The sequence below is a fragment of the Coregonus lavaretus genome (genome assembly GCF_964263955.1).
Source record: "Coregonus lavaretus genome assembly, contig: HAP1_SCAFFOLD_1207, whole genome shotgun sequence".
NCBI lineage: Eukaryota > Metazoa > Chordata > Actinopteri > Salmoniformes > Salmonidae > Coregonus > Coregonus lavaretus.
In genome coordinates, this window is record NW_028165312.1 from 23,374 (window position 1) to 46,953 (window position 23,580).

The window sequence follows — 23,580 nt, forward strand, 5'->3', positions numbered from 1 at the left end:
AGTGTACAGTATTTATATCATCTCTGGTCTAGTGTACAGTATTTATATCATCTCTGGTCTAGTGTACAGTATTTATATCATCTCTGGTCTAGTGTACAGTATGTATATCATCTCTGGTCTAGTGTACAGTATTTATATCTTGACACACAAAGAATGGTGAATGAACGAGACTTTTAACTGTCCAATTTCTGTTCAACCGTGACTGAGAACACATTACGAGCGTGATCATTGACAACACACACAGGGGAGGTTTTCGTTAAAGCTGAATGAGGCTGAAGGTTCTCTGATGTTTTAGTTTCACATTGTAGTTCACTGTAGCCTACCTCTGCTCTATTCTACTGTAGTTCACTGCAGCCTACCTCTGCTCTATTCTACTGTAGTTCACTGCAGCCTACCTCTGCTCTATTCTACTGTAGTTCACTGCAGCCTACCTCTGCTCTATTCTACTGTAGTTCACTGCAGCCTACCTCTGCTCTATTCTACTGTAGTTCACTGCAGCCTACCTCTGCTCTATTCTACTGTAGTTCACTGCAGCCTACCTCTGCTCTATTCTACTGTAGTTCACTGCAGCCTACCTCTGCTCTATTCTACTGTAGTTCACTGCAGCCTACCTCTGCTCTATTCTACTGTAGTTCACTGCAGCCTACCTCTGCTCTATTCTACTGTAGTTCTGTCACGATCGTCTAGAACAGATGAGGACCAAGGCGCAGCGTTGCAGGCAAACATACTCTTTATTACGAGACACGATCAAAACAACAAACGATACGTGACAGTTCACGGTCTAACATAAACAGACTAGAAACAAAATCCCACAAACACCAAGGGAAAACAGACTGTATAAATATGGCTCCAATCAGAGACAGCCAGCAACACCTGACACTCGTTGCCTCTGATTGGGAGCCACTCTGGCCAACATAGAAATAGCACCCATAGAACAAAACACATTGATCTACACACCCTGGCTCAACATAACAGTGTCCCCAGAGCCAGGGCGTGACAGTACCCCCCCTAAAGGCGCGGACTCCGACCGCGTCAACCAAATACCACAGGGGAGGGACCAGGTGGGCACTCCGCCTAGGCAGCGGATCCGGCTCCGGGCCTGATCCCCTCTCCCTCTCCAACCCCCCAAAGTACCCCTGGTCCGGTCTGGCCCCGCTGGCCGGAGCTGGACTGCACACAGATGGAGCGGATTGCTCTAGCTCCGGCGTAAAACATCTGACCAGTGCCGAACCAGGCACCAGTGGAACAGGCATGGGCCGTGCTGGACTGACAACGCACACCACTGGCTTGGTGTGAGGAGCAGGAGTGAGCCGAACCGGGCTGACGAAACGCACCAAGTGGGGAGCAGGAACGGACCGAGCCGGGCTGACGAAGCGTACCACTGACTTGGTGCGGGGAGCAGGAACGGGCCGAGCCGGGCTGACGAAGCGCACCACTGACTTGGTGCGGGGAGCAGGAACGGGCCGAGCCGGGCTGACGAAGCGCACCACTGACTTGGTGCGGGGAGCAGGACGGGCCGAGCCGGGCTGACGAAGCGCACCACTGACTTGGTGCGGGGAGCAGGAACGGGCCGAGCCGGGCTGACGAAGCGCACCACTGACTTGGTGCGGGGAGCAGGAACGGGCCGAGCCGGGCTGACGAAGCGCACCACTGACTTGGTGCGGGGAGCAGGAACGGGCCGAGCCGGGCTGACGAAGCGCACCACTGACTTGGTGCGGGGAACAGGAACAGACCGGACCGTACTGGGGACACACACCACTGGCCCTACACCGGGATCTGGAACGGGCCGGACCGGACTGGTAACACACCCCAGTACCTCTCGCCGTGCCTCTACACCTTCCATCCCCTCTTCTACCAGTGGCCCCCGTAACCTGGCGGCCTCCTCTGCCAACCCGCTGGACCGCTCTATCGCGGCCTCCTGCTGCCCCGACGTCGTGAGCCCCCCCCTAAAAAATTTCTGGGGGTCTCTCCTCCCCGTGGGCCAGGCCTCTATAGTTCTCGCCCAACTCTCGCTCTTCTGCCTCCAACTCCCGCTATTCAGCTCCTCAATTGGCTTGACCCAGTCGAAGCTCTTCCTCCATTGTTCCCAAGTCCACTCTCTCTGCTCTTCACTCGGCTTGACCCAGTCGAGGCTGCCACGGAGATCTGCTAGGGATTTCCCTGGCGATGGCTCCTCGACTCGCTGCTTGGTCCAGTTGTGGTGGGATTTTCTGTCACGATTGTCTAGAACAGATGAGGACCAAGGCGCAGCGTTGCAGGCAAACATACTCTTTATTACGAGACACGATCAAAACAACAAACGATACGTGCCAGTTCACGGTCTAACATAAACAGACTAGAAACAAAATCCCACAAACACGAATGAAAAACAGACTGTATAAATATGGCTCCCAATCAGAGACAGCCAGCAACACCTGACACTCGTTGCCTCTGATTGGGAGCCACTCTGGCCAACATAGAAATAGCACCCATAGAACAAAACACATTGATCTACACACCCTGGCTCAACATAACAGTGTCCCCAGAGCCAGGGCGTGACAAGTTCACTGCAGCCTACCTCTGCCCTATTCTACTGTAGTTCACTGTAGCCTACCTCTGCTCTATTCTTGGTTTGTTCTGCAGAAATAGACACTTTGTCTATCAATAGAATGTCATGTTTCCAATAGTTGTCGTCAAATTAATGATGTGGTCTCTGAAGTGTTGAATTCACATCACGTTTCTGTTTTAAATTTTCTAGGTCTCAGCAGATTCCAGTCAGTCTGTGTCCATCAGGCTGGAACAACTGACCAAGCTGCTCTACTCCATAGAGGAGAAGGTCAATGTTTAACACGATTCTAAACCTAGGAGCCTGTCCCAGATGGCACCCTATTCCCTATATAGTGCACTACTTTTGACCAGGTCCCATAGAGCTCTGGCCAAAGGTAACACACTAAATAGGGAATAGCGTGCCATTTGGGAAGCAATATTATTCTAAAATGAAAATGTTTTTCAACTTTTGCATAAAGCTCTTTCATTAACCTTGGTGTAATCACTAACTAATCACTAACTAACCCTGGTGTAATCACTAACTAATCACTAACTAAACCCTTGTCTAATCACTAACCTCTCATATGTTGCAACATCTTCCCTGTTACATTTTGACATTACCATACCATGGCAAAACATCATCTTGAAGAAGTAGTGTTCATTTGCTGTAGTTCCCTTTTCAGGCCAAAACTGCAGCGTATGAGTGGGCTGGGAATGACGGAGGCCACAGGAGGTCTCTGATACCACCTATTACATTTGAAGTAAGTGAGCTAAAAAAAAGATACAATAGCCAAAAAAAGGCATTTTCACAACTTTATGACATATCAAAAGGCAAGATTGAGAAGAAACCTGACTGAAACAAAGTCATTTCTCTCAATTGTCATTGGGGGGTAAACTCAATGAGTGTATTTGAATGGACAAAGCCATCGATCACGTGACACCATTAACGCCTATGTGAACACTCAGTAGTGCATTTGAAGCCAAGGAAATTGATTAAAGATGGCATCTCATGGATACTCCACATAACATGCGCAGCTAGTCCAGGCTAGCTCCAGGCTAGCTCCAGGCTAGCTCCAGGCTAGCTCCAGGCTAGCTCCAGGCTAGTCCAGGCTAGCTCCAGGCTAGTCCAGGCTAGCTCCAGGCTAGCTCCAGGCTAGCTCCAGGCTAGCTCCAGGCTAGCTCCAGGCTAGCTCCAGGCTAGTCCAGGCTAGCTCCAGGCTAGCTCCAGGCTAGCTCCAGGCTAGCTCCAGGCTAGCTCCAGGCTAGTCCAGGCTAGCTCCAGGCTAGCTCCAGGCTAGCTCCAGGCTAGTCCAGGCTAGCTCCAGGCTAGCTCCAGGCTAGTCCAGGCTAGCTCCAGGCTAGCTCCAGGCTAGCTCCAGGCTAGCTCCAGTGCTGCCCCCCTCTCATTGAGTATCTCAAGTTGAAGGCCAACCGTGGTACTGCAGGCTGCGATTAGCAACTCAATTATACTTATATTTCTTCTGTGTGTGATTTTAAAATAATTGGTTCAAGCGCGTGCATATGGTGTAATAGAAGCAATTATTGGTACCATGACTGTCTTCTGAATCTTAAATTTTTTTTACATGAAGATTGACCACAAAAATTGACATTTTCCCATTTATTGTAATGGGGGATCCTGTTGTTTTGCTAAAATTTTAGTCATTTAGCAGACGCTCTTATCCAGAGCGACTTACAGTTAGTGAGTGCATACATTATTTTTTGTATTTTTCATACTGGCCCCCCGTGGGAATCAAAGCCACAACCCTGGCGTTGCAAACGCCATGCTCTACATCCCTGCCGGCCATTCCTATCCCTACCCTGGATGACGCTGGGCCAATTGTGCGCCGCCCCATGGGTCTCCCGGTCGCGGCCGGTTACGACAGAGCCTGGATTCAAACCAGGATCTCTAGTGGCACAGCTAGCACTGCGATGCAGTGCCTTAGACCACTGCGCCACTCGGGAGGTAACAATGTCTGCAGCACCGTGGTCGGCTTTGAACATCCGTGGCTTCAATGAGAGGGGGCAGTCGTTTTCCCCTGGGTAAACTGCAAATGAAGTTTTATTCCAAAACGCTATATATAAATTTTCTGAAATGTTGGTAAATTAGCTTTTATTGTTTAAAGAACTTATGAAAGAGATTGGTGTGTTTTTTAAGCATCTAATCATGGCATGGGGCTGTTCAATGACAGACATGTTTTTGTTTAAAATCTATCACTTGATGGTTTCATTTCAGAGAGACAAGTAATCATTTTTTGCTGCAAAATGCTATATACACTCTCTGAGAAATAAGTAGTACTGCTAGGTTTTACACAGTCATGTGACAAATAACTAGATTTTTTTAAATAAAGAAATGTACAAATTATTCATTTGTTACATCAATATAAAACTTTTTTTTTACAAAGATTAATAAATACAGTAATATGAGATCTGTATGTAAATATTTACATTTTAGTCATTTAGCAGATGCTCTTATCCAGAGCTACTTACAGTTAGTACATTCATCTTAAGATAGCTAGACAAGACAACCATATCGCAGGATACGAACAACCAACTCCATTTTAATACACGTATAAAATATATCAATAAAACATGTGAGAACAGTAATATTTTACACACACACACGAAGGTACCCATAGCAATTATTTCTGATTAAAAAAAAACACAAATGTGAAAAATTGGTGGATATAGCATTTTTTGGAACGAATCTCTTCAAATTGTCTTTGCACGGTTCAATTGCACAGGGTTCCTTTTGTGAAATTTGTGAGGTCTTCTTTGCAGGTCAAATCAGAGTTGCTTGGTCTCACAACCAAGATGTTCCTCAAGGTGGATGTTGAAAGTGGGAAGATATACTTCAAGAAATGTAAAGACGGGCCAGAAGACAAATACTTTGTTCACAATAAAAGTAAGTACTCTATTCCTGATAAAATCACAGAAATTTCTATTTCTATTTTACATTCTGTATTGTACCTAAGTCGGCGTCCCAAATGGCACCCCATTCCCTATATAGTGCACTACTTTAGACCAGAGAATGGCACCCTATTCACTATATAGTGCACTACTTTAGACCAGAGAATGGCACCCTATTCCCTATATAGTGCACTACTTTAGACCAGAGAATGGCACCCTATTCCCTATATAGTGCACTACTTTAGACCAGAGAATGGCACCCTATTCCCTATATAGTGCACTACTTTAGACCAGAGAATGGCACCCTATTCCCTATATAGTGCACTACTTTAGACCAGAGAATGGCACCCTATTCCCTATATAGTGCACTACTTTAGACCAGAGAATGGCACCCTATTCCCTATATAGTGCACTACTTTAGACCAGAGAATGGCACCCTATTCCCTATATAGTGCACTACTTTAGACCAGAGAATGGCACCCTATTCCCTATATAGTGCACTACTTTAGACCAGAGAATGGCACCCTATTCCCTATATAGTGCACTACTTTAGACCAGAGAATGGCACCCTATTCCCTATATAGTGCACTACTTTAGACCAGAGAATGGCACCCTATTCCCTATATAGTGCACTACTTTAGACCAGAGAATGGCACCCTATTCCCTATATAGTGCACTACTTTAGACCAGAGAATGGCACCCCATTCCCTATATAGTGCACTACTTTAGACCAGAGAATGGCACCCTATTCCCTATATAGTGCACTACTTTAGACCAGAGAATGGCACCCTATTCACTATATAGTGCACTACTTTAGACCAGAGAATGGCACCCTATTCCCTATATAGTGCACTACTTTAGACCAGAGAATGGCACCCTATTCCCTATATAGTGCACTACTTTAGACCAGAGAATGGCACCCTATTCCCTATATAGTGCACTACTTTAGACCAGAGAATGGCACCCTATTCCCTATATAGTGCACTACTTTAGACCAGAGAATGGCACCCTATTCCCTATATAGTGCACTACTTTAGACCAGAGAATGGCACCCTATTCCCTATATAGTGCACTACTTTAGACCAGAGAATGGCACCCCATTCCCTATATAGTGCACTACTTTAGACCAGAGAATGGCACCCTATTCCCTATATAGTGCACTACTTTAGACCAGAGAATGGCACCCTATTCCCTATATAGTGCACTACTTTAGACCAGAGAATGGCACCCCATTCCCTATATAGTGCACTACTTTAGACCAGAGAATGGCACCCCATTCCCTATATAGTGCACTACTTTAAAAAATGTTGGGAGGCAATCTAAGACACCAGTTGATGTAGGCCTAATGTGTACCATGTGTAGTCTTACAGCTGGTGAAATCCCAGAAAGTTGCCAAGCTGGTGATCGTGGTGGAGACGGAGAAGGAGAAGACTCAGAGGAAAGAGTTTGTCTTCGACGACACAAAGGTAAAGACCTCAAAGTTATTAAGGTGTCAAGCTGTGGTTTCATGTTATATCTGTACGGTGTCTTCTGATGTCTGTGTGTCCCGTGTGTGTGTGTGTGTGTGTGTGTCACCAGAAAAGAGAGGGATTTTGCCAACTCCTTCAGCAGATGAAGAACAAACACTCAGACAAGCCTGAGCCAGACATGATCACTTTGTTTGTCGGCACCTGGAATATGGGTAACAATCGCTGCCTTCAATGTCTACCTTCACCTAGAATGCATATAACTTTTTACATGGTGTTTCAATTTGTTTCTAATAAATACTCTATTTGGGGCGATTCCACACCAGCGTGGCCCGAAAATGTTTTTGGGGAGGGAAGATATTTAATATGCTTTTACATTTGTATCACAAACCATTTTTTTGAGAAAATCATCATGAAAACTGGTCATTTTAAGCTACATGCCTTCTATAAGACCGTATAGAGTGGTGAGGAAGCGACTTCACCGTTCACTTTCTATATTCAGGGTTCACTCAAACATCGTTTGAAGCTTTGTTTTACTATTGACAGTTACAGCTGATGTCGGGATTGTACGGTATATCGATTCACTGTACTTAAATATAAATCATCTGAAGTATTCGTTTCAGTCTCTGAACTGTTTAATAAAACGTTTTGCCGCCAGCTCCTGAAGTCAGGGCACCAACAAACTATCATGGTCCAAACACACCAAGACAGTCATGAAGAGGGCACGACAACACCTTTTCCCCCTCAGGAGACTGAAAAGATTTGACATGGGTCCCCATATCCTCAAAAAGTTATACAGCTGCACCATCGAGAGCATCCTGACTGGTTGCATCACCGCCTGGTATGGCAACTGCTCGGCCTCCGACCGCAAGGCGCTACAGAGGGTAGTGCGTACGGCCCAGTACATCACTGGGGCCAAGCTTCCTGCCATCCAGGACCTATATACAAGGCGGTGTCAGAGGAAGGCCCAACATTTTTTTAAAGACTCCAGTCACCCTAGTCATTGACTGTTCTCTCTGCTACCGCACGGCAAAAAGTACCGGAGCGCCAAGTCTAGGTCCAAAAGGCTCCTTAACAGCTTCTACCCCCCCCCCCCCCCCAAGCCATAAGACTGCTGAACAATTAATCAAATGGCCTCCCGGACTATTTACATTGACACCTGGCTAAACTAGCTGGCTAAACTAGCTGTCTAGCTGAACTAAGCTAGTTTTTGTCCTCATTGTAAACTTCATAAATACTGCATCCTCAACTTCAAAACTCCTTTGCTAGTTATACAATCATGTAACTAAGAAATTCGCTGTAAAGAAACATAGAAAATTATTGATTGTTTTATTGTTTTGTTGAATAGTCATGACTGGTTCGAGATATCTGTTGTAAGACGACGGGTGGCGAAGGACATCATTGCTAGTTAACGCCGATCCAAGTTGAGTTTTGTGATCCACCCGCGTCATTGGCGTAGGATCCGCTGGACGGTTTCGGACAGGTCTTGGAGCTGTCAGAGCACACTATAAGGAATATAGCGGGCGGCAGGTAGCTTAGTGGTTAAGAGCGTTGTGCCAGTAACCGAAAGGTCGCTGGTTCTAATCCCCGAGCCGACTAAGTGAAAAACCTGTCGATGTGCCCTTGAGCAAGGCACTTAACCCTAATTGCTCCTGTAAGTCGCTCTGGATAAGAGCGTCTGCTAAATGACCAATTAATATAATGACACCAAGATGTTGTCTGTATCATGTACGGTTCACGGATCATATGGTCTTTTTTTGTGTGATACAAATGTAAAAATCATGTCAAACATCCTTCCTCACAATTAAGTTTCTATGTGAGAATTGGCAGAACAATCTCAGATGCCAAAAAATATTTTCGGGCCACACTGGGATGGAATATGAGAATTGCCAGAACAATCTCAGATACCAAAAATATTTTCGGGCCACACTGGGATGGAATATTTATCGATTGATATTGATCAATATCGACATTGCTGCTTTAGCTCAGTGGATAATTGTTTTGCTGAATGACTCAACAACTAGTTACACATTTCCTAATATTTTTTTTTTTTTTAAGATATTGATTAATTGACTGATTGATTGATCATTACCTCTCCCCCCAGGGAACGCCAGTCCCCCCCAAAGCATAGCATCCTGGTTCCAGTGTAAGGGTCAGGGCAAGACCAGGGATGACACGGCCGACCACATCCCTCATGACATCTATGTGATCGGGACTCAGGAAGATCCCCTGGGGGAGAAGGAGTGGACGGACACACTGAAGAGTGCTCTGAGAGGAACCACCAACATCAGCTTCAAACAAGTCAGTGAAATCTCAATTAGTATTTTCATGATTCCTTGCACCAATTGGAGAAGAAGGCCTGAGGGGCGGGACCTTGGATCTTCTGCTCCAATACGGTTGAAAAGGAAGCAAGAGATAGGATGCGAGGAATCGAGGGAAGAGGATTTGAGATAGAGCCATTGTCTCAGTCTCAACACTCAGAGCCAGTTTCTCAGTCTCAACACTCAGAGCCAGTATCTCAGTCTCAACACTCAGAGACAGTATCTCAGTCTCAACACTCAGAGCCAGTATCTCAGTCTCAACACTCAGAGCCATTGTCTCAGTCTCAACACTCAGAGCCAGTTTCTCAGTCTCAACACTCAGAGCCAGTTTCTCAGTCTCAACACTCAGAGACAGTTTCCCAGACATACAGTATATTAAGCCTGGACCTGGACTAAAGAGCACTTTCGATGGAGATTCTCCATGGAGCAAGCTTTTTAGTGTAGGACAAGGCTTCATCTGAGTCCAGTAAACCGACCCTTAAAGTACAGTTACTTGTATCTCCTTATTCCTACACTGGTTTGAGGTTAGGTTACATTACAAATGGCGGTGGCCCGTTTAAATATAGTCTGTCAGATTGTAATAGAGTCGAGCATAAGGAATGGTTAAGGAATCATTATTATGTGTTTTAATTTTGTTCAGATAGCCACCCAGACCCTATGGAACATCAGGATTGTTGTGCTAGCCAAGCCTGAGCACGAAAACAGAATCTCACACATCTTCTCAGACAGCGTCAAGACAGGGATCGCCAACGCTTTGGGTAAGTCCCGTCAACTCACTGCAGTCCCGTCAACTCACTGCAGTCCCATCAACTCACTGCAGTCCCATCAACTCACTGCTCTTTGGGACAGTTTCCCAGACACCGATTATACCTAGTCCTATATTAAAAAGCTTGCTCAATGCAGAATACTCTTTGAAATTGTTTTTTTGTCCAGGACTAACCTTTATCTGTGTCCGGGAAACAGGCACCTTTGGGTAACTAGGTAGATGATCAAAGATGCATACATCCATATTATTTTTGTTTTTCCAGGAAATAAGGGAGCAGTGGGCGTTTCCTTCATGTTCAATGGTACTTCCTTTGGCTTCGTTAACAGTCACCTGACCTCAGGCAGTGAGAAGAAGACCAGGTGAGTTGCAGGGACCAGAAATAGTTGACAAATCATTTTCACAATATACAAATCCTAAAGCATACTAAATAGCTGTGTCAAATGGAGACCATTTCCATGTTTTCCCAGAACTCCTGACCCCCTAGGAACCAGATTGCATTGAAAGCTAAATGGCGTTAAATAAATAAAAAGTGTATTGATTACACTGATACAATATCAGTAGGTACAGAGATTTGGGATTAAAAATGACCAAATAAATACAGACCATTTTAATGTAGTATATGTCTGACCAGAACTTCTCTCAATTGCCTTGCATTGAGTCATAAATAAAAAGATTTCCACGGGCACAATATCAGTACATTTAACATCTCGTCAAAACGTCTCTAAACTCTTATGAGGTTTGTTTGTTTATGCTCCAGTATTGTTTAGAATGTCTGTTGTTTGTGGCCTGTCTGCTCTATTTCCTGAGGAGTCTATTGACGCATCGGTGCCTCAGTCTAAGTAACATAGTTAAAAGATCCCCATCAAAATCCGTCAGTTTAAAATAGAGATATATATTTTTAAGAATTAACAGCCTTTAACTGTTTCTGTTAGTTTCTGTTTGATGAATAGAGAAACACAAAGATTATGAGCCTGCATATTGCAAAAATAGCTAACCGTGAGAAAAGAAGACATCATATCTCAACTTGAAACAAGACATTTAATTCCTGAACATTTCTTCTCTTGCCAGACGCAACCAGAATTACGTCAGCATCCTACGCTTCCTTAATCTTGGAGATAAGAAACTGAATCCTTTTGACATCACACATCGATTCACTCATCTGTTCTGGCTTGGGGATCTGAATTATCGAATCGAACTGCCAACCACAGTAAGTTATACTTAGTTTAGCAGTTAGTTACCATTGGGTGGGGAGATTGTATTGCAGCTAATTCGGGGGGTAGCCTGACTGGGACTCGACCCCGGGTCCAGCAGCTGTCATATTCTTACGAATATTCTAAAATCAGTATGTAAACAATAATGATGCGCATTTTCCAAACATAGACGCGTTTCCATAAAATTGAATACAGAAAATGTACGGAAGAGTGGCCAGAAAAAAGCCATTGCTTCAAGAAAAAAATAAGCAAACACGTTTGGTGTTCGCCAAAAGGCATGTGGGAGACTCCCCAAACATATGGAAGAAGGTACTCTGGTCAGATGAGACTAAAATTGAGCTTTTTGACCATCAAGGAAAACGCTATGTCTGGCGCAAACCCAACTCCTCTCATCACCCCGAGAACCGAGAACACCATCCCCACAGTGAAGCATGGTGTTGGCAGCATCATGCTGTGGGGATGTTTTTCATCGGCAGGGACTGGGAAACTGGTCAGAATTGAAGGAATGATGGATGGCACTAAATACAGGGAAATTCTTGAGGGAAACCTTTTTCAGTCTTTCAGAGATTTGAGACTGGGACAGAGGTTCACCTTCCAGCAGGACAATGACCCTAAGCATCCTGCTAAAGCAACACTCGAGTGGTTTAAGGGGAAACATTTAAATGTCTTGGAATGGCCCAGTCAAAGCCCAGACCTCCATCCAATTGAGAATCTGTATATGTACCGCTTGCTAGTCTGAATTTGTATCAATGTGCTTCTTGAATGAGTTAAGAAAAAGAAAGCAAGTTGTTACTTTGCCACTGAGGACAGACCGCCTGGTGCATGAAAACAGTGGGTGCATCCCAAATGGCACCCTATTCCCCTATGTAGTGCAATATATATATAGGGAATAGGGTGCCATTTGGGAAACACAGCCGGCATGCAGTTCCTGTTCCCTATTTCTCTGTTAGCAGCAGTTAGGTGAAATAGGGACTGTGCTGTGCTGCTGACATCGCTGGGCAGGAAGCAGAGAGCAGCTACTTTGCATTGTGTTCCATTGCAGGAAGCAGAGAGCATTGTGTTCCCTTACAGGAAGCAGAGAGCATTGTGTTCCCTTACAGGAAGCAGAGAGCATTGTGTTCCATTGCAGGAAGCAGAGAGCACTGTGTTCCCTTACAGGAAGCAGAGAGCATTGTGTTCCCTTACAGGAAGCAGAGAGCATTGTGTTCCCTTACAGGAAGCAGAGAGCATTGTGTTCCCTTACAGGAAGCAGAGAGCATTGTGTTCCCTTACAGGAAGCAGAGAGCATTGTGTTCCCTTACAGGAAGCAGAGAGCATTGTGTTCCCTTACAGGAAGCAGAGAGCATTGTGTTCCCTTACAGGAAGCAGAGAGCATTGTATTCCCTTACAGGAAGCAGAGAGCATTGTGTTCCCTTACAGGAAGCAGAGAGCATTGTGTTCCCTTACAGGAAGCAGAGAGCATTGTGTTCCCTTACAGGAAGCAGAGAGCATTGTGTTCCCTTACAGGAAGCAGAGAGCATTGTGTTCCCTTACAGGAAGCAGAGAGCATTGTGTTCCCTTACAGGAAGCAGAGAGCATTGTGTTCCCTTACAGGAAGCAGAGAGCATTGTGTTCCCTTACAGGAAGCAGAGAGCATTGTGTTCCCTTACAGGAAGCAGAGAGCATTGTGTTCCCTTACAGGAAGCAGAGAGCATTGTGTTCCCTTACAGGAAGCAGAGAGCATTGTGTTCCCTTACAGGAAGCAGAGAGCATTGTGTTCCCTTACAGGAAGCAGAGAGCATTGTGTTCCCTTACAGGAAGCAGAGAGCATTGTGTTCCCTTACAGGAAGCAGAGAGCATTGTGTTCCCTTACAGGAAGCAGAGAGCATTGTGTTCCCTTACAGGAAGCAGAGAGCATTGTGTTCCCTTACAGGAAGCAGAGAGCATTGTGTTCCCTTACAGGAAGCAGAGAGCATTGTGTTCCCTTACAGGAAGCAGAGAGCATTGTGTTCCCTTACAGGAAGCAGAGAGCATTGTGTTCCCTTACAGGAAGCAGAGAGCATTGTGACCAAGATCAAACAGCAGCAGTACCAGGAACTGCTGTGCAGAGACCAGCTCACCATTGAGAGGGCAGAAGAGAAGGTCTTCCTACACTATGGTGAGACATGGCCACTAGCAACAACAGACATTTCCATACAAAATCAATAGTGATAGAGAGATACATCTACAGTATGTTGGTACTGTAGGCTTAACAGGCACTACACTATTTTACACTATCAAGCTTCAACATTTTTTAAAGAGGCAGTGCAGTCAAAAACTTGATTTTCCTAGGTTTTCTATACAGTACCAGTCAAAAGTTTGGACACACCTACTCATTCAAGGGTTTTCCTTTATTTTAACTATTTTCTACATTGCAGAATAATAGTGAAGACATCAAAACTATGAAATAACACATATGGAATCATGTAGTAACCAAAAAAGTGTTAAACAAATCAAAATATATTTTATATTTGAGATTCTTTGAATAGCCACCCTTTGCCTTCATGACAGCTTTTCACACTCTTGGTATTCTCTCAACCAGCTTCACCTGGAATGCTTTTCCAACAGTCTTGGAGTTCCCACATATGCTGAACACTTGTTGGCTGCTTTTCCTTCAGTCTGCCGTCCGACTCATCCCAAACCATCTCAATTGGGTTGAGAACCATCTCAATTGGGTTTAGGTCGGGGGATTGTGGAGGCCAGGTCATCTGATGCAGCACTCCATCACTCTCCTTCTTGGTAAAATAGCCCTTACACAGCCTGGAGGTGTGTTGGGTCATTGTCCTGTTAAAAAACAAATGATAGTCCCACTAAGCCCAAACCAGATGGGATGGCGTATTGCTGCAGAATGCTGTGGTAGCCATGCTGGTTAAGTGTGCCTTGAATTCTAAATAAATCACAGACATTGTCACCAACAAAGCACCCCCACACCATCACACCTCCTCCTCCATGCTTTACGGTGGGAAATACACATGCGGAGATCATCCGTTCACCCACACCGCGTCTCACAAAGACACGGCGGTTGGACCCAAAAATCTCAAATTTGGACTCCAGACCAAAGGACAAATTTCCACCTGTCTAATGTCCATTGCTCGTGTTTCTTGGCCCAAGCAAGTCTCTTCTTATTATTGGTGTCCTTTAGTAGTGGTTTCGACCATGAAGGCCCGATTCACACTGTCCCCTCTGAACAGTTGATGTTGAGATGTGTCTGTGACTTGAACTCTGTGAAGCATTTATTTGGGCTGCAATTTCTGAGGCTGGTAACTCTCTAATTAACTTATTCTCTGCAGCAGAGGTAACTCTGGGTCTTCCATTCCTGTGGCAGTCCTCATGAGAGCCAGTTTCATCATAGCGCTTGATGGTTTTTGTGACTGCACTTGAAGAAACTTTCAAAGTTCTTGAAATGTTCCGTATTGACTGACCTTCATGTCTTAAAGTAATGATGGACTGTCGTTTCTCTTTGCTTATTTGAGCTGTTCTTGCCATAATATGGACTTGGTCTTTTACCAAATAGGGCTATCTTCTGTATACCCCCCCCCCCCCCCCCCACCTTGTCACAACACAACTGATTGGCTCAAACGCATTAGGAAGGAAAGAAATCCCACAAATTAACTTTTAACAAGGTACACCTGTTAATTGAAATGCATTCCAGGTGACTACCTCATGAAGCTGGTTGAGAGAATGCCAAGAGTGTGCAAAGCTGTCATCCAAACTTTTGACTGGTAGTGTATATTTCCACAGTATGAGATTGGAAAAATACTGTCAAATTATGATAATACCCTTTTAGTGTTTGAAAAGACAGGAAGTTAATAGACCAATAACAAAGAGCGTTTGCCCTCCTCTCTGCCAATAACAGCTAGTTTTCAGTTTCCCTCCCATTAGGCTCCTCCAATTAGCCTCTCTCTCAGACCACTCCCAGACAGTTTAGCTACACTGCTGCTTGAGAAACTGCATTTTTCTAAGAAGCTATTTTTGTTTAGTTTTGACCATTTAAATTAAAAACAATCACATTAAGGTACTTAATTGTTACCCTGAAATGATTTCATATTGAGATAACAATGTCTGCATTGGACCTTTAATAAAACCATTTGCCTAGTCCAAGTCTTATGCTGTTCTCATTGAAAAGGGCAAAATTAAGCCTTTGAGTTCACCACAATCTATCTATGATGACCTATGACCTTCACCACAATCTATCTTGACCTTTGATACCTTTGCTGTTTCATTTAACAGACGAGGAGGAGATCACATTCGCACCCACGTATCGTTTCGAGAGAGACACACGAGAGAGATATGTCTACACCAAGGCCAAAGCCACAGGGGTAGGTTTACTGCTTTCCCACTGGGCACACCATGTCATTTTAACATGTGGAAATGTGGGTAATAGGGCCTCCCGAGTGGCGCAGTGGTCTAGAGATCCTGGTTCGAGTGGCGCAGTGGTCTATGCCACTAGAGATCCTGGTTCGAGTGGCGCAGTGGTCTATGCCACTAGAGATCCTGGTTCGAGTGGCGCAGTGGTCTATGCCACTAGAGATCCTGGTTCGAGTGGCACAGGGGTCTATGCCACTAGAGATCCTGGTTCGAGTCCAGGCCCTGTCGCAGCTGGCCGCGACCAGGAGACCCATTGGGCGGCGCGCAATTGGCCCAGCGTCGTCCAGGGTAGGGGAGGGTTTGGCCGGCAGGGATGTTCTTGTCCCATCGCGCACTAGTGACTCCTGTGGCGGACGGGCGCAGTGCACGCTGACTCGGTCGCCAGGTGTACAGTGTTTCCTCCGGCGCATTGGTGCGGCTTGCTTCCGGGTTAAGCGGGCAGTGCGGCTCGGTCGGGTTGTGTTTTGGAGGACGCATGACTCTCGACCTTCACCTGTCCAATGTCCGTACAGGAGTTGCAGCGATGGGACAAGACTGTAACTACCAATTGGATACCACGAAATTGGGGAGAAAAAGGAAATGTGGGTAATATTTGGTTTGGAAGTGGATCAATGAGATTTTAACTTTTATTCACCCACTCAAAAAGACAGCTAGAAGTTTGTTGAATTCCCAATGTGTTATCACTATGCTTTCAATCATCTAAAAGCACAACCAAATTCCAATGGAAAAACAATGTCTGATTTTTGGTTCAGTTGTCATTTAAATGTTTTGTCACTGTGCTTTCAACCATTTAAAAGCAAAGTTCAAATGGGAATACACTGTGCTTCATCTAATAGCAGAACCACATGACCTGGATTGCGGTTGAGATTACATTAAAAGTGCATGGCACAAGTGATCAATGCTGTTGGAGATTGACAGATTATTACAGCAATCTCCACAGACCTGCGACCTTTGCATGCTATCTTGAACATGCTTGATTACATAAGAAGGCATTTATACAGTAACCTCAAAACGTGCCCATGGATGTGTTACTCATTTTAAGGTTGAATAAATACTGTTACATTAGTTTGTAAGATAGCCTTAAATGTAATATTACAAAAGTAATTGTGTTTGGTTGGCAATGCAACCAAATATCAACATTTAAAGGAGATGTACAGTTGAAGTCGGAAGTTTACATACACCTTAGCCAAATTCATTTAAACTCAGTTTTTCACATTTCATGACATTTAATCCTAGTAAAAATTCCCTGTTTTAGGTCAGTTAGGATCACCACTTTATTTTAAGAATGTGAAATGTCAGAATAATAATAGAGAGGGTGATTTATTTAAGCTTTTATTTCTTTCATCACTTTCCCAGAGGGTCAGAAGTTTACATACACTTAATTAGTATTTGGTAGCATTGCCTTTAAATTGTTTAACTTGGATCAAACGTTTCGGGTAGCCTTCCACAAGCTTCCCACAATAAGTTGGGTGAATTTTGGCCCATTCCTCCTGACAGAGCTGGTGTAACTGAGTCAGGTTTGTAGGCCTCCTTGCTCGCACACGCCTTTTCAGTTCTGCCCACAAAATGTCTATAGGATTGAGGTCAGGGCTTTGTGATGGCCACTCCAATACCTTGACTTTGTTGTCCTTAAGCCATTTTGCCACAACTTTGGAAATATGCTTGGGGTCATTGTACATTTAGAAGACCCATTTGCGACCAAGCTTTAACTTCCTGATTGATGTCTTGAGATGCTTCAATATATCCACACAATTTTCCTTCCTCATGATGCCATCTATTTTGTGAAGTGCACCAGTCCCTCCTGCAGCAAAGCACCCCCACAGCATGATGCTGCCACCCCCGTGCTTCATGGTTGGGATGGTGTTCTTCGGCTTGCAAACAACCCCCTTTTTCCTCCAAACATAACAATGGTCATTATGGCCAAACAGTTCTATTTTTGTTTCATCAGACCAGAGGATATTTCTCCAAAAAGTACGATCTTTGACCCCATGTGCAGTTGCAAAACGTAGTCGGGCTATTTTATGGCGGTTTTGGAGCAGTGGCTTCTTCCTTGCTGAGCGGCCTTTCAGGTTATGTCAATATAGGACTTGTTTTACTGTGGATATAGATACATTTGTACCTGTTTCCTCCAGCATCTTCACAAGGTCCTTTGCTGTTGTTCTGGGATTGATTTGCACTTTTCGCACCAAATTACATTAATCTCTAGGAGACAGAATGCATCTCCTTCCTGAGCGGTATGATGGCTGCGTGGTCCCATGGTGTTTATACTTGCGTACTATTGTTTGTACTGATGAACGTGGTACCTTCAGGCGTTTGGAAATTGCTCCCAAGGATGAACCAGACTTGTGGAGGTCTACAATTTCTTTTCTGAGGTCTTGGCTGATTTCTTTTGATTTTCCCATGATGTCAAGCAAAGAGGCACTGAGTTTGAAGGTAGGCCTTGAAATACATCCACAGGTACACCTCCAATTGACTCAAATTATGTCAATTAGCCTATCAGAAGCTTCTAAATCCATGACATCATTTTCTAGAATTTTCCAAGCTGTTTAAAGGCACAGTCAACTTAGTGTATGTAAACTTCTGACCCACTGGAATTGTGATACAGTGAATTATAAGTGAAATAATCTGTCTGTAAACAATTGTTGGAAAAATTACTTGTGTCATGCACAAAGTAGATGTCCGAACCGACTTGCCAAAACTATAGTTTGTTAACAAGACATTTGTGGAGTGGTAGAAAAATGAGTTTTATTGACTCCAACCTAAGTGTATGTAAACTTCCGACTTCAACTGTATCTAATGCTTGGATAGTTTAATCTTAGCCACTGGCTTAATCCTAAGGTAACCCAACATATTATTTGTTAACTTGTCAACAAGTTAATAGGCTATTTACTGTATTGTAATAGTGATTTTATTGTCAACGCGACCCAATATTAACATTTGAAGATGTATCTTTTGTGCCACTGACTTAGTCTGGCTTAATTCCAGTTTGTCTACAAATTAATAATTGATATGTTGGACTCACGTTTCCATCTCAACCAAAAATCTAAGTTAAAGAATAGGACTAAATCAAATCAAACTTTATTTAAAGTGCATTTGAAGATTTGATTTAGTCCTATTCTTTAAGTTAGATTTTTGATTGAGATGGAGACGTGAATCCAACATATAAATTATTAATTTGTTGACAAACTGGAATTAAAGCCAGACTAAGTCAGTGGCACAGATGGAACTATCCAAGCCGAAGATCCTTCAAATGTTGATATTTGGTTGAGTTGACAACCAAACACAACTCAATATCCAGTTTGTCTACAAATTAATGAATTGATAAGTTGGAATCACATCTCCATCTCAACCAAAAATCTAAATTAAAGAATAGGACTAAATCAAATCAAACTTTAAATATTTTGAATTAAATAGAGTTTGATTTAGTCCTATTCTTTACTTACATGTTTTAAATCCAACATATTATTAATTATAGTAATTATTAGTAATATTAGTAATTATTAACTTGTAAATTAAATTTGAAATCAACCAAAGCTTGAAACCCTAGGCCTATATGTACAGTGAATTCTGAAAGTATTCAGCCCCCTTGGACATTTTCCACATTTTGTTATGTTACAGACTTATTATAAAAACAATACCCCATAATGACAAAGCAAAAACAGGTTTTTAAACATTTTAGCAAATTTATAAAAAATAAAAAACTGAAATATTATATTTACATAAGTATTCAGACCCTTTACTCAGTACTTGGTTGAAGCGCCTTTGGCAGTGATTACAGCCTCGAGTCTTCTTGGGTATGACGCTACAAGGTTGGCACACCTGTATTTGGGGAGTTTCCCCCATTCTTCTCTGCAGATCCTCTCAAGCTCTGTCAGGTTGGATGGGGAGCGTCGCTGCACAGCTATTTTCAGGTCTCTCCAGAAATGTTCGATCGGGTTCAAGTCCGGGCTCTGGCTGGGCCACTCAAGGACATTCAGAGACTTGTCCCGAAGCCACTCCTGTGTTGTCTTGGCTGTGTGGTTAGGATCGTTGTCCTGTTGGAAGGCGAACCTTCTCCCTAGTCTGAGGTCCTGAGCGCTCTGGAGCAGGTTTTCATCAAGTATCTCTCTGTACTTTGCTCCGTTCATCTTTACCTCGATCCTGACTAGTCTCCCAGTCCCTGCCGCTGAAAAACATCCCCACAGCATGATGCTGCCACCACCATGCTTCACCGTAGGGATGGTGCCAGGTTTCCTCCAGATGTGACGCTTGCCATTCATGCTAAAGAGTTCAATCTTGGTTTCAACAGACCAGAGAATCTTGTTTCTCATGGTCTGAGTCCTTTAGGTGCCTTTTGGCAAACTCCAAGCGGCTGTCATATGCCTTTTACTGAGGAGTGGCTTCCATCTGGCCACTACCATAAAGGCCTGATTGGTGGAGTGCTGCAGAGATGGTTGTCCTTCTGGAAGGTTCTCCCATCTCCACAGAGGAACACTGGAGCTCTGTCAGAGTGACCATCGGGTTCTTGGTCACCTCTCTGACCAAGGCCCTCTCCACCGATTGCTCAGTTTGGCCGGGCAGCCAGCTCTAGGAAGAGTCTGGGTGGTTCCAAACTTCTTCCATTTAAGAATGATGGAGGGGACCTTCAATGCTGCAGAAATGTTTTGGTACCTTTCCCCAGATCTGTGCCTCGACACAATCCTGTCTCGAAGCTCTACAGACAATTCCTTCGACCTCATGGCTTGGTTTTTGCTCTGACATGCACTGTCAACTGTGGGACCTTATATAGACAGGTGTGTGCCTTTCCAAATCATGTCCAATCAATTGAATTTACCACAGGTGGACTCCAATCAAGTTGTAGAAACATCTCAAGGATGATCAATAGAAACAAGATACACCTGAGCTGAATTTCGAGTCTCATAGCAAAGGGTCTGAATACTTATGTAAATAAGGTATCTGTTTTTTTTTATTTTATACATTTGCTAAAATTTCTAAAAACCTGTTTTTGCTTTGCTATTATGGGGTATTGTGTGTAGATTGATGAGGAGCAGTAACGTAACAAAATGTGGAAAAAGGGGAAGGGGTCTGAATACTTTCCAAAGGCACTGTATTGTCTATTTTTAGTTGAACCCTGGATTGAATTGAAACAATAGCTGTTGATGACTTTGCAAATGCTGTATAGGTCTAAATATTATCATTGATGATATATGACTTATAAAGTATGGTTTCATTTTAATTTGCTCTGTTAAACCTACCCTTTGGAATGACTTTGATAGCAACAGTGAATCCATTTAATCATTAAGAGATCTCTCAATAATCATTATCACGATAGCACATTGGTAGTAGTCAGTGAAAAATATCAAAGCAGGGCTTGGTTAAAACCCTGAAAGGGAGACCAAAGGGATAGCTGTAAATGGATCTACTCTCCAGTAAGAAGTGCTGTAGATGGATCTACTCTCCAGTAAGGGATAGCTGTAGATGGATCTACTCTCCAGTAAGAATAGCTGTAGATGGATCTACTCTCTAGTAAGGATAGCTGTAGATGGATCTACTCTCCAGGAAGAATAGCTGTAGATGGATCTACTCTCCAGTAAGAAGTGCTGTAGATGGATCTACTCTCCAGTAAGGATAGCTGTAGATGGATCTACTCTCCAGTAAGAAGTGCTGTAGATGGATCTACTCTCCAGTAAGAATAGCTGTAGATGGATCTACTCTCCAGTATGAAGTGCTGTAGATGGATCTACTCTCTAGTAAGGATAGCTGTAGATGGATCTACTCTCTAGTAAGGATAGCTGTAGATGGATCTACTCTACAGTAAGAATAGCTGTAGATGGATCTACTCTCTAGTAAGGATAGCTGTAGATGGATCTACTCTCCAGTAAGAAGTGCTGTAGATGGATCTACTCTCTAGTAAGGATAGCTGTAGATGGATCTACTCTCCAGTAAGAAGTGCTGTAGATGGATCTACTCTCTAGTAAGGATAGCTGTAGATGGATCTACTCTCCAGTAAGAAGTGCTGTAGATGGATCTACTCTCTAGTAAGGATAGCTGTAGATGGATCTACTCTCCAGTAAGAATAGCTGTAGATGGATCTACTCTCTAGCTGTAGATGGATCTACTCTCCAGTAAGAATAGCTGTAGATGGATCTACTCTCCAGTAAGAAGTGCTGTAGATGGATCTACTCTCCAGTAAGAAGTGCTGTAGATGGATCTACTCTCCAGTAAGAATAACTGTAGATGGATCTACTCTCCAGTAAGAATAGCTGTAGATGGATCTACTCTCCAGTAAGAATAGCTGTAGATGGATCTACTCTCCAGTAAGGTTTGCTGTAGATGGATCTAATCTCTAGTAAGGATAGCTGTAGATGGATCTACTCTCCAGTAAGGATAGCTGTAGATGGATCAACTCTCCAGTAAGGATAGCTGTAGATGGATCTACTCTCCAGTAAGGATAGATGTAGATGGATCTACTCTCCAGTAAGAAGTGCTGTAGATGGATCTACTCTCTAGTAAGGATAGCTGTAGATGGATCTACTCTCTAGTAAGGATAGCTATAGATGGATCTACTCTCCAGTAAGAAGTGCTGTAGATGGATCTACTCTCCAGTAAGAAGTGCTGTAGATGGATCTACTCTCCAGTAAGAATAGCTGTAGATGGATCTACTCTCCAGTAAGGGATAGCTATAGATGGATCTACTCTCTAGTAAGGATAGCTGTAGATGGATCTACTCTCTAGTAAGGATAGCTGTAGATGGATCTACTCTCCAGTAAGGATAGCTGTAGATGGATCTACTCTCCAGTAAGGATAGCTGTAGATGGATCTACTCTCCAGTAAGAATAGCTGTAGATGGATCTACTCTCCAGTAAGAAGTGCTGTAGATGGATCTACTCTCCAGTAAGGATAGCTGTAGATGGATCTACTCTCCAGTAAGAATAGCTGTAGATGGATCTACTCTCCAGTAAGAATAGCTGTAGATGGATCTACTCTCCAGTAAGAATAGCTGTAGATGGATCTACTCTCCAGTAAGAAGTGCTGTAGATAGATCTACTCTCCAGTAAGGGATAGCTGTAGATGGATCTACTCTCCAGTAAGAATAGCTGTAGATGGATCTACTCTCTAGTAAGGATAGCTGTAGATGGATCTACTCTCCAGTAAGAATAGATGTAGATGGATCTACTCTCCAGTAAGAAGTGCTGTAGATGGATCTACTCTCCAGTAAGGATAGCTGTAGATGGATCTACTCTCCAGTAAGAAGTGCTGTAGATGGATCTACTCTCCAGTAAGAAGTGCTGTAGATAGATCTACTCTCCAGTAAGAATAGCTGTAGATGGATCTACTCTCCAGTAAGGATAGCTGTAGATGGATCTACTCTCCAGTAAGAATAGCTGTAGATGGATCTACTCTCTAGTAAGGATAGCTGTAGATGGATCTACTCTCCAGTAAGAAGTGCTGTAGATGGATCTACTCTCTAGTAAGGGATAGCTGTAGATGGATCTACTCTCCAATAAGAAGTGCTGTAGATGGATCTACTCTCTAGCTGTAGATGGATCTACTCTCCAGTAAGAATAGCTGTAGATGGATCTACTCTCCAGTAAGAAGTGCTGTAGATGGATCTACTCTCTAGTAAGGATAGCTGTAGATGGATCTACTCTCTAGTAAGGATAGCTATAGATGGATCTACTATCCAGTAAGAAGTGCTGTAGATGGATCTACTCTCCAGTAAGAAGTGCTGTAGATGGATCTACTCTCCAGTAAGAATAGCTGTAGATGGATCTACTCTCTAGTAAGGATAGCTGTAGATGGATCTACTCTCCAGTAAGAAGTGCTGTAGATGGATCTACTCTCCAGTAAGGAGTGCTGTAGATGGATCTACTCTCCAGTAAGAATAGCTGTAGATGGATCTACTCTCTAGTAAGAATAGCTGTAGATGGATCTACTCTCCAGTAAGAATAGCTGTAGATGGATCTACTCTCCAGTAAGAAGTGCTGTAGATGGATCTACTCTCTAGTAAGGGATAG

The 23,580-nt window shown here is 43.6% G+C and overlaps 1 pseudogene across 1 annotated transcript in view; it reads left to right on the forward strand.

The window, feature by feature from the left end:
- The window catches only part of LOC311115996 (phosphatidylinositol 3,4,5-trisphosphate 5-phosphatase 1-like), a 64,376-nt pseudogene that overhangs the window by 19,542 nt on the left and 21,254 nt on the right, over nt 1-23,580 (forward strand). The window contains exons 6-16 of the transcript XR_014615415.1: nt 2,738-2,815; nt 3,210-3,287; nt 5,305-5,428; nt 6,796-6,899; nt 7,012-7,114; nt 9,004-9,200; nt 9,861-9,978; nt 10,249-10,345; nt 11,055-11,193; nt 13,226-13,334; nt 15,446-15,534. The product of XR_014615415.1 is annotated as a phosphatidylinositol 3,4,5-trisphosphate 5-phosphatase 1-like (transcript). The remainder of the gene's footprint in view (nt 1-2,737; nt 2,816-3,209; nt 3,288-5,304; nt 5,429-6,795; nt 6,900-7,011; nt 7,115-9,003; nt 9,201-9,860; nt 9,979-10,248; nt 10,346-11,054; nt 11,194-13,225; nt 13,335-15,445; nt 15,535-23,580) is intronic.